The sequence below is a fragment of the Carlito syrichta genome, unplaced genomic scaffold (genome assembly GCF_000164805.1).
Source record: "Carlito syrichta isolate Samal-C Ts95f unplaced genomic scaffold, Tarsius_syrichta-2.0.1 Scaffold113571, whole genome shotgun sequence".
NCBI classification, from domain to species: domain Eukaryota; kingdom Metazoa; phylum Chordata; class Mammalia; order Primates; family Tarsiidae; genus Carlito; species Carlito syrichta.
Window position 1 is genome coordinate 22,762 of NW_007057667.1, and position 12,086 is coordinate 34,847.

Consider the following 12,086-nt stretch of genomic DNA (forward strand, 5'->3'; position numbering starts at 1 on the left):
CCATATCAACAGGGTGCCTGAATGAAATGCAATAGTATACCTAACCCTTAACTGTACCCCACAACTTCATAATAAAAAATAAATAAATAATTTAAAAAAATAAAAAAAAATAAAAGCATCAGCTGCTTGAAATAATGTTACATTTTTTCAAGATGGATTAAAAATATTAAGGATGATCTCTGATAGTAAAGAGTTAGTTTCAAAAAAATAAAAAAAATAAAAATAAAGTACACAGCAAACATGAAAATAATTGGAATAGAAATTTTAACTTGCAAATGATAATAAAGAAGAAAATAATTAAAATGAGGGAAAGCAAGCACAGGGGAAATAGTGACAGTCCCCCAACAAGTGGTAAAAATGAATCCAAACATATCAGCAATAAGAATGCATGTATACTAAAATACTTGAGAGGAGAACATGTTATCAAACTAGATATAAAATCCTACTGTATTTAAAAACATCTATAATATATAAATATTGCAAAGTTAAATCATATATATATATGTTTATGTGTGTGTATGTATATATGTGTATATATATATATATATACACACATATATACATACATACAATACACACACACTAGGTAAGTAATAACCAATAACAAGCTGGTATACCTATATTAATATCAGGTAAATAAGTTTTATAGGAAAAAACATAACTGAACCTAAAACAGTTATTATACAAACATAAAATATTTAGATCTCAGGAAGATAAAAATTATTCTAAAGTTGTAAATACTAAATAAATAAAGCGAAAATGGGCAGAACCAAATCATCTCGATAGATTCAGAAAGTGATTCACTATGTTTCAGCATTCATTTGTGTTGCTATTGGAAATCTTGGAATAGAAAAAAATGTCAGTAATTTGATGAAGAGTCCTTCCAAAAAGCCTAAAGCAAGTATCAAGGTTGCATTCCCTTTAAGATTAGGATTGTGGCTATTACTATCACTACTTTCAATCAACCAGAAGTAAGTGGAAAAAAAATACAGTACATAAAAATTGTTACAGAAGAAATTTAACTCAGTATTTGTAAATGATGTGATCACCTTTGGAAGAAAACTCAAATCTACAAATAAATTATTAGAATTAATGAGAGAATTCAGAAAGAATACTAAATACAAAATTGATATTTAATTTTTTGGTTTTTTTGAGTCAGAGTCTCACTCTGTTGCCCAGGCTGGAGTGCAGTGGCATGCTCATGGCTGCCGCAGCCTCGACCTGCTGGGCTCAGGCAATCCCTCCACCTTAGCCTCCCAAGTAGCTGAACTACAGGCTCATGCCACCATGCCCAGCTAATTTTTTGGTTTATTGTAGAGATGAGGTCTCGCCAAGTTGCCCAGCCTAGTCTCGAGCCCATGGGCTCAAGTAATCCTTTCACCTCAGACTCCCAAAGTGCTGGAATTATAGGCGTAAGCCACCACGCCCGGCCAATATTTAAAATTTAAATGCACGTTCAATTAGCAATAAATAGCTTAAAACATAATTTAAAAGTGCTTTCAAGTTAGCAGTAAAAGAATAAAATGACAAGGAATACATCTTTTTAAAGTATAAGTTTGTCTTTGAGTATATATACCACATTTTCATCACCCACTAGCCAGATGATAGGCATTTCATATCTTTGCAATTGTAAATTGTGCTATGATAAACATGTGATGCAGGTGTTTTTTATATAACAGCATCTGTTCCTTTGGGTAGGTAACTAATAGTGGAATTGCTGGATCAAATGGTAAATCTTTTAGTTCCTTGAGAAATCTCCATACCAATTTCCACAGAGGTTGTCTAATTTACACTCTCACCAACAGTGTATAAGCATTTCCTTTGCTACACATTGGGGAAAATTATAAACTTTTCAAAAGGTGTTAAAAAGACACAAACAAAGAGAAGAAATATCATGTTCATAAACAGGAATGATGATTAGTAAATGTGTTAATTAGCTTCAGATCCATGTGTAAGTACAATTCAATTTCAGTTAACATTTTAGTCAAATTATTGAGTTATTTTATCAAAAAATTTTTGGAGGAACATGTTAACCTAATTTCAAGAGGTGATGGAAAAATAAACTGAAGAGTAACCAAGATGCTCTTGAAAAAAAAAAATGCGGGAAGGTGGTAGGATAGAAAGGTAGACAGACAAACAGCTCAGTGGAACAGAATATTTCCATGTAGAAATTTATATTTGTATAGAAATTATTTTATGACACACAGCATTAAATATAATGTGAAATGGGTTGATTTTTCTGTAGATGGTTCCTGCCTCTATATGGAAGAACATATTAATCAACTCACACTTTATGAAAAATTCAATTTCCTATGGATTAATGGTATACATATGAAGGTATATCTATATAAATTTTAGAAAACAGTGCATGTGTGTAGAAAAATATACTTAAAACTTTAGCATTATAGGTAAATTATAAAGGGAAAACTGATGTATTCAGCTACCTTAAAATTGAAATTGCTATGCACTAAAAGACATCATAAATATTGGAGAAAAAAATGAGAAGAAAACTGGGAGTTAATATGTGCAACATATACAACTGATAATGAGTTAGCATTCACAATTTTTAGGAAAAAATTCCTAAAAATCAGTGTGATAAACGAGGAAAAAATGAACATAAACTTAAATAGCTACTCTACAGCAGAAGACATAAATGTCAAGGAAGCAAAAAGATGTGCAACCTTTGTTACTGGAGAAATGCAACTTACAATCATAATAAGCTATCATTCCACATTTTGCAGACTGACAAACATTGAAATGTCTAATCATATTAAATGCTGGCAAAGATGCAGATCAAAAGGAACTCTTGTACACTGCTGTTGGGAGTCCAACTCAGAGCCAAATTCTAGCCTTTTAGAGATGTATTTGGTTGTTGGCATCCTCGGGGCCATTTTTCTAACACTTCTATTGAACAGGCAGATTTCTGGATACTTGCTCTCATCACCAATAACCTGTTTCAGATATCAGTAAATGCCACACAGAAGAAGTCTTAATGGTGGAGTGGATTACACTGTGCAAGCAGGCAAGAGGAAATGTATTAATTAGGAGACAAAGAATGGTCATTACGGAAGAGCAAAAATTGCTGAGGAGTAATAATTTGTCAGTTGCTCTCTAAAGTTTAAGTTTTATAAAGGGAAGGGTTTTCAGATAGAATAACAATAATAATACTTGATAACACATACTGAAAACTTTATATACCAGGCATTATCTTACATTTTTAAAATTACCTCTAGGCAGATACATTCCTCCATAGAGAACGGTTTGTCATCTTGAGGAAATGCTGTCTTCAGTTAACTTCTTCTCACTCTGACTCAATATTCAGTAATGGACTTTATTATCATTCATTAAGGGTTCTAGAGTGAACATGCAGGAAGGAATTGGTACTCTGAGTAGCTTGTCCTCTTTACATTCTTAACTTTCAAAAATATTATCCTGAAAACGTATGATATAAGCCAGTAATTTTTGGACCTGTTTACTCCTAAGGATTAATGAATTTTGAGCTTACTCAACAACCTTATTATCTCAATTTATTGTCATATATTTGACCTATCAGATTTTCTTTTATTATTATTATTATTATTTTAAACCAGGAAATAATCGTATGATTTAGACAGCAGTATGGTGTCATGGGAAGAACATAGAATTAGGTAAGTGAAGATTCTATTAGCAGAAATTACTGAATTTCTGTTTTTCATCTGAAAAATGGAGATTATTATAATAATATTTACTTCATGGCTTGTTGTGAATGTCAAATGAGCCTATTTGATTTGTGACTTCTAAGATGTTATGCTTGATAGTCATTATCAATGTAAGTCACTGGGCAGATGGGCCATGGTCCCTCAAGCTCTCTATGCAGACCATTCTCCTCTGCATATCTCCTGCGTGTGGGTCAGATAGTGGGTTGTTATAGAGTTCATTTTGCAAGTGGGGAAACTGGGATACAGAGAATGGTAGCAACTTACATGCATGAATCAATAATACAACCTCAGTTTTCTAGTTCTGTACTGGATCCTCTAGATCAATAGGTTATAAACTGAAGAGAGATACAGCTATACATTGTTTTGTTTTATTTTAAGTGCCCATCTTGAAAAATCTGTCTTTGTATTTGAGGCCTGGGAATCTGTCTTTTGTACAGATCGTTCCCAATTTCTGCTTCAGACAAGCGTTTCCTCTTGCCTCAGATTAGTTATGTAGGACAATATGAAAAAAAGTTCAATGCTGGTAACCCTCATATGAGAGAGTCATTGTGAGTTCATTATTGAAAGCAGTACAATTTGGGGGTGGGGTGATTATTAAAAGTCATTAAGATCCAAAGAACTCTGGATTCAAGCTGGCCTTACTTTAATCCAGACTCTATTTATTGGTTGTGAGATCTTGGGCTAATGACTCAAACTCATTCAACTCTGAATAGCTTTATTCATCTGCAAAGTGGAAATATTGGAGGAATTGAATAGGATAACATACTGAAAACACAACTCCAGTGACAGATTTAATGACAGCCCTCAATAAATGAAAATTATTATTTTTCACCTTAAAAATATACACAAACATTTACCTTTAATTATTCCCCTATTTCTCTTCGCTTTGCATGGGACTTCCTATTTAAACTTAAAGTTATCCATCTGACTCAAACTTCCTATATTTTCATCCTGGAAAATAAGCATTGCCGGAGGCTATTTTCAGCACTTTTATTTTTAGCGCTGAGGTCACAGAATACCCAACACGTTTCTCAATTATCAGTGTGCTAAAAAGCCATAAAACGGAGCAGAATTGGAGGCAGGTGTGGAGGCTGCCCCACCTGCCGGCTAGACCTAGTCCATGCACGGAATCCAAGTGGCCACAGGGCTGTAGGAATTAAAGAGGCTGCTGAATGAGCTGGCTATAATGGGTGCCAACAAAGCACTGGCCCAGCTTTAGTTTGGTTTTAGAAGTCCTAATGATGATTCCAGTGACAAGAATATCCTGTGTAGATCAAGAGAGGAGGGTTTGAAGGCAACATGAAGTGGAATTAGAAGAGATAGTCTGGAGCAAGCTGTATAAAAATTTATAAGAAACAGCGGGGAGACGAACAGAAATAGGAGCATACCAAGAAATGAGGACAGTACAAGACTAGCAGAAGAAATTTTCAAAGAAATCTTTTTTGAGGAAATCGTTTTCAATTAATCCACATTTTTTGAAGGATCACCACATGGGTAGAGCTCCAGCTTGTGCGAGATGCAGTGTGGCAGAGTATGGGTCTGGACCCACACTGCCTTGAGGCAGCTCCTGGTTCCTTTGCTTATGAGCTGTGTGAGCTTTGGCAAGGTACTTGCCCAGAGAGGAGAAACTGTTCCTCAGTTTCTCTTCTGTGACAGCAAGGTGATGCATTTTAGTGCCCCTTCATCAAAAGTTGTTACATGTGTTAAATCAGTGAATATAAAGAGTGGCTGCCAGACACGGTGTCTCACACCTATAATCCCAGCACTTTAGAGACCAAGGTGGGAGAATTACTTGAGCACATGAGTTTGAAACAAGCCTGGGCAACATAGTGAGACTTCGTCTCTACAAAAAATATTTTTAAAAAATAAGTTGCGCATGATGGTGTGCACCTGTAGTTCAGGCTACTCTAGAGGCTGAGGCAGAAGGATCACCTGAGCCCAGGAGACCGAGGCTGCGTTTAGCCATGATCATGCCACTGCCTTCCATTCTGAACGAGACCCAAACTCAGAAAAAAAAAAAAAAGAATGGTATTAGTAGACAATAAACAATAAATGTTAGTGACTATGCTGTGCATATAAATGAGAAGGCTGTACATATAAAGAAACATACCAATTCTAATTCTATATGTATAATTTCACAAAATATATGTAAACTTTAATTTTATGTAGAAAATAAATATATAAACACACTGCTTGAACTCTTGTAACTTTAAAATCTTTTCTCTGTAAAGTGACTGCAACCAGATTTTTTTTTCTTGCTTTTCTTTTTTTTTTTTTTGGCTCTGATTATTTTATTCCCAGTCTCCAGCACAAAACTGGAAGAGATATTTTTCTGTGCTCCAAGAGAGAAATGGCAAGAACATAGTAAACTCTGAGAGGATAATTTCACATAAACATTATGTGCACAGTAAGCTCCCAGGGAGTGAAAGAAGTTAAATTACTTCCTGTTTGCATACAAAAGTATGTAAAACTGATGTCAGTCAGTCAACAGACAGACATTTTCTATGTACTAGGCGAATTATTTGGTACAAATTAAGTGAGACATGGTTTGTAACCTTGAGGAATTGGCAATGTAGTTTGGGAGACACACTTACAAATCAATGGTCACAGGACAACGTGCTAGTAATAATAGAAGCCTTCCAGAGTATCACGGAAACCTCACAGAAGAACATTTAAATCATGCCAGAAAGTGCAGGAAGTGTTCTCGGTGTGGGGGGTCTTGAGCTGAGTTTATAATAAAGAGTAGGGATTAGCTAGAAAATGGAAAGGAACTACAGACTGACTTGGACAATGACAAGTAATTAGCAATGTGCCACTTCAGAAACTACAAATTTCTATTGTTGAATCAAAGGAGGAGCTGTAGGAGATGAGGTCAAAAAGCTAGATAGATTTAAAAATCATTAAGACTACTGAGTACTCCCCTAGAGCGTTGAATTTTAAGCAGGCAATTGATCAACCGCAAATTTTAAGCAGGCAATTGATCAACTGTGCGTCTCAGAACAGATTGGCAGTTATTTGAAGTGAATTAACAGGTACCAGACTGAAGTTAGAGAGGCCAGTACAAAGGCTAAGGCCATGAGGACTTGTATAAAGAAACATCCACACAGATAGAGAGGCAGGAATAGGTTTTGAGAGGTTTCACCAAAGGAATTCTGCAGGGCTGGGTGGCATTTGAGTGTGTGGAGTGCATCAGAAGGAGAGAAACTGGGGATAGGTCTGTGGTTTCCACAGGACAACGTGCTAGTAATAATAGAAGCCTTCCAGAGTAATCATGCCATCACCAAGGTAGGAAATAGAGGAGGGGGGACAACATTTGGTCTGGAATTTGCTAACAGTTCTTATCGTTGTGCTTTTAACACTCTAAAATCATGAAACTATTAGCTAAAAGACAAGGGGTAGCAAAAATACAAAGTGCTACAGAGGAGAAACAAAGAGGAGGAGGAAGGAAAATCTTATAGGTATGGTAGTGAGGAATAAAAAAAATAGAATAGATCTGCCTTAAATGTGACTTAACTAGAATTCGTTTCCCACAATTTGTAGTTATTGAAGAACTGTTTCAGGGACATACTGTCTTAGGAGAAGATGGCTACAGAAAGACCAAATGTATTGGCAGAATAATCAAGAAATTTTACAAATAATACTTGGAAAAAATCAGCAAAACTTTTGTTTTACTTTCTTATGAAACCATGGCCTCAAAATCAACCCTACAGAGTCACTGCTGCGTGACAAGATGTGATCACTCACTAATTCCCACGGTCTAACTCATGACTAATTTGAGCATGTTGTTGCCTTGTTTGAACTCGTGTGTGTGTGTGTGTGTGTGTGTGTGTGTGTGTGTGTGTGAATTCCCTTTAACCCAAGCCCTTTGGTCACCACTGGCTTCCCTCCCAGAGGCGAAACCGGAGTAACGTGACTGGGACCATGTGCCAAGTGTCTGTTTCCAGCTGGAGTCCTGTCTGCATGTGATTCCTATAGCGGTTGAATGTTGGATTCCCTGTGCAATACCTCCTAGACCAGGGGTAAATGAAACCAAATGAGAGGTTGCGGTATTCTTTAATCCTTTTTTTTTTCCTTCCAGTATTAAACAACAACGAGTCACTTGGTGAATGGTTCCATCCAGCACATTTAGAAAAGGAAAGAGAAAAGAGATTTGTAGAGAAGAGCCTGGTCTTGATACCTATCCCTTGCTTCCAAAACTCATTTTTCACTAGTCTCAGGAAGACTTCCCAACTGCCCCCGCTCAGGTGGGACGTGAAGACTATCCAGTAATAGTACGCTGATCTGGGGTAGGCACAGCCAGCACATGGCAAGGAGACGTGTGTGTGTCTGGCATTTGTCCTTCACCACATGCGTCTTCATGTCCTTTTTTCCACATTTTCTTTCCTGTTTTTTCCTTCTCCCTCTCCTCTCTTTTCTCTACTATTTTTATCTTTTTACCTCTTCTCCTTTCTATTTCCATTTCTTCCCTGTTATTCTTCCCTTGCTTGCTTTGATCCCTTCTTCCTATCCATCCCTCTTCTTCCTGCTTCCTTGAAAGTGTAATTAAACATGTGGGCTCTGGAGCCAGATTTCCGAATGTGATCCAAACTATATCACTTCTTTGCTATATGATCTTAGGTAAGTTTTTGAACTCTCCTATATAAAACTTTCCCCATCTACAATGGAAAGATATTAATACTAATACCATCTACTTTAGAATTCTGTTGTAAGAGTTTAATAAGATAATGTAAAGCATTCAGCAAGGGCATGACAGGACGTAAGATACTATTACATTTTAAGTCTTCTTTGGAAATTCAGTTCTCTCTCTAGGCATTATTTACTTCCACTTATGTGCCTTAGAAATAGAATAATTCCTCATCCCAGCTCTCCCAGTAATATCTTTGCATGCAAAAATCTACAAACTGGATTCTAATTCTAAATGAATCCTAAGTTATATCACCTAATGTTTCCTCTATTCTGTATCACAAACAGAACAAAACCCAGTATTTTCCTTTCTTATGTCATATTTCCACGTGACATCTAGATGTTAAAGAAGCAAAGCCGTGCATATTAAAACAACAGGTAGATTTTTGGGAACTTCTGGCAAGATGGCGACAGGACAGCCTGGTCTATGAAACCCTCTGCAAAGGAGAATGCAGAGGGTCTCTGGCTCTCTCCTGGGGGGCTGCGGATCCCGACGGCAGCCTGCTTTTCACATGGAGCTCGGCCATAGCCACCACTGGGGCATTGCAGTGGTCTGGACAGCCACTGCAGCTGCAGACACAGCAGCGGCCAGAGCCACCGCAGTCTCCGTGGCGGCCATAGCGCATCGCACCACCCGTGCCTGAGGCGATCCATGACTTCAGTCCTTGAAGTCCCTGTAGGCAAGATCTGCTGGGATCACTGCCACCTCTGCTGCCACCGTGAATCCTGCTGGCTCCTCCCATGTACCCTGAGGCAGGCTTCCATCTCTGGCCTCTGCCCGGTTTCTGTCCGGCTCCACCCCCTCTGGAGTGAGCAGATGAGATATCACCACCTGCTGGCGATTCCAGGTAACAACACCGAAACGGGAGAAACAAGCTTGAAAAACAGACACAGGTCAGATTTGAATGGTGAGCTGAGGGTGATTTGAAATGTCCTTCACAGCAGGCCAGGGGCAACTGACCCTAACTGTGAACTAATTTACCAGCTTGAGAAGACAGCTAGAAATCAGAGCTGAAAGGACAATGGACTTAAACGAAAAGTCTCAGAGAATGCTCGATTGGTTCTTTTAGTTTAATGACTTGATTCTATTCCTACTGTTTTGTTCCTGTTTTTTTCTCTTCCTTTTCTTTTCTTTTCTCCTCTCTGTAAACCATATCTTTGTATAGAGGAACAGCACACCAATAAGGTGGTTGGCTAGCTTGTATGTTAGCATCATTGTATGTTTTAATTTTTTTTGTATGGGAGTTGGGAGTTTTGCATGGGAGTCGGTTAGTTTTGTATAGGACTTTTCGTTTAAGTCCAATGTCCTTTTAGATCTGATTTCTAGCTGTCCTCTCAAGCTGGTAAATTAGTTCACAGTTAGGGTCATTTGCCCCTGGCCTGCTGTGAAGGACACTTCAGATCACCCTCAGTTCACCACTCAAATCTGGCCTGTGTCTGTTTTTCAAGCTTGTTTTACTGTTTCAGTGTTGTTACCTTGATGAACCAAAAACTGTGGTCTATTGCTTTTATCTGTTTCAGTTTTTGTCTCTCTTTCCATTTGTTGGTACACTCATCTTTTTTCCCCCTTACTCCTCTCTCTCCACACCCCTCTTCCCCCCACTGTCTGCTCCATTCTCTTCCCTCTGCTAACCTCATTTTATTTCAGGGAGTAAACCTACAGCCCGACTGCATGGACAGATTCCAAGGCAGTGGGAAGTGAGTTTCAGATTATCCATACACCTGTCAGCAGACACCAGGACCTGCAGATAGATTTTGAATCACAGTTCCCCCCTTAAGTAAATCTCAAAACTGCAAAAAGGATCAACCACAACCTACAGTCCAACTCCAGAAATGAACAAAGTAAGAGGGCATACATAAAGAAGAATAGGAGATTGAACAAACAGAAGTAAAAGCAACCCGTCTACCCCTGAATAACAGAATTAAAGAAGATGATGATGTGGAGGGAAGGAAAAAGTGTGTGTGTGGGGAGGAGAAATGCACAAATGAAGAAAAACCAAAAGAAGAATATAGGTCTCACACAGACCCCTGGGAGATCTGACACTAAGAAAACAGACTCTGGAACACAAACAATGAAGAGCCCACAGAATGACTGGTCACATGCAACAAACCAAGACATCAAGACATTAATAGAGAGAATCAAAAAAATTGAGGAGAGACAAGAGGAAAATAGGAAGGAGCTGATGTCAGAAATAACAGCAGTAAAGAATACTGTGATGGAAATAAATAGCAAACTAATAAGCATGGAAAGCAGAATTAGCCAAGCAGAAGAAAGAATCTCAGAACTCGAAGACCAAAACACAGAACTAACCCAAACTGTCAAAAACATAGAAAAGAAGCTCAAAAAGACAGATCAAAACCTTCAAGAGATGAATGATCACTTCAAGAGACCGAACCTAAGAGTAATTGGCCTTCCTGAGACAGAGAGAGAAACAGAGGCCACACTGGAACAAACATTTCATGAAATCACTCAAGAAAACTTCCCTCATCTCATCAGTGATGCAAAAATTCAAACACAAGAGATTCAGAGAACACCTGCAGGACAAAAAATGAGAAGACCAACTTCCAGACACATAATAATTCGCCTAAACAAAGTAGGTATAAAAAGAAAAAATTCTAAAGACTGCAAGAGAAAAAGGTCAGACTACCTACCAGGGAAGACCAATTAGAATAGCAGCAGATTTATCTACAGAAACCCTCCAGGCTAGGAGAGCTTGGAGTCCTATCTTCAAAGTTCTAAAAGATACACAATTTCAACCGAGAATAACCTACCCAGCCAAGCTAAGCTTCATCAGTGAGGGAGAATTGAAACTTTCCCAGATATCCAATCCCTAAGAACCTACGCTGCCACAAGACCACCTCTACAAGAAACACTTAAGAAAGCATTGAACACAGAAGAAAAGGAAAAAAAGAACAACAAAATTCTTCACAAGAGTACAGGCAAAAGATTAAAAACACACACGATCCAACTCTAAAACCAAAAGAAAGACAACACACACTCAGGAAGAACAACAACTCTGTAAGAACAGTATGATAGGGATCAACTCTCACATTCCAATAATTAGTTTGAATGTGAACGGACTAAATGCACCACTGAAAAGGCATAGAGTGGCAAAATGGATAAAATATTACCAGGCAAGAATCTATTGCCTTCAAGAGACTTACCTTACTAGAAAGGACACTCACAGACTCATAGGAAGAGGATGGGAAACAAATTTTCAGGTGAATGGAACACAAAAGAAAGGAGGAGTCACAATCTTAATCTCAAACAAAATACCTTTTAAGCTATCCAAAATTTAAAAAGATACAGAAGGCCACTACAAAATGATAAAAGGTTCAATCCATCAACAAGAAATATCCATCCTAAACATATATGCATCAAACATAGGAGCACCAACTTTCATAAAGCAGCTCCTAGGTAAACTAAAAAAAGATATGGACTCCAATAACATCATAGCTGGGGACTTTAATACCCCACTCACAGCCCTAGACAGACCATCAGGACAAAAAATCAGTAATGAGATCCGAAACCTCAATGTGACTCTTAATCAAATGGACTTAATTGATACCTACAGAACCCCCCATCCAAAGACCACAGAATACACGTTCTACTCATCACTGCATGGAATGTACTCTAAGATCGACCACATACTTGGCCATAAATCAAGCATAAGCAAATTTAAAAGGACTGAAATTCTATCATGC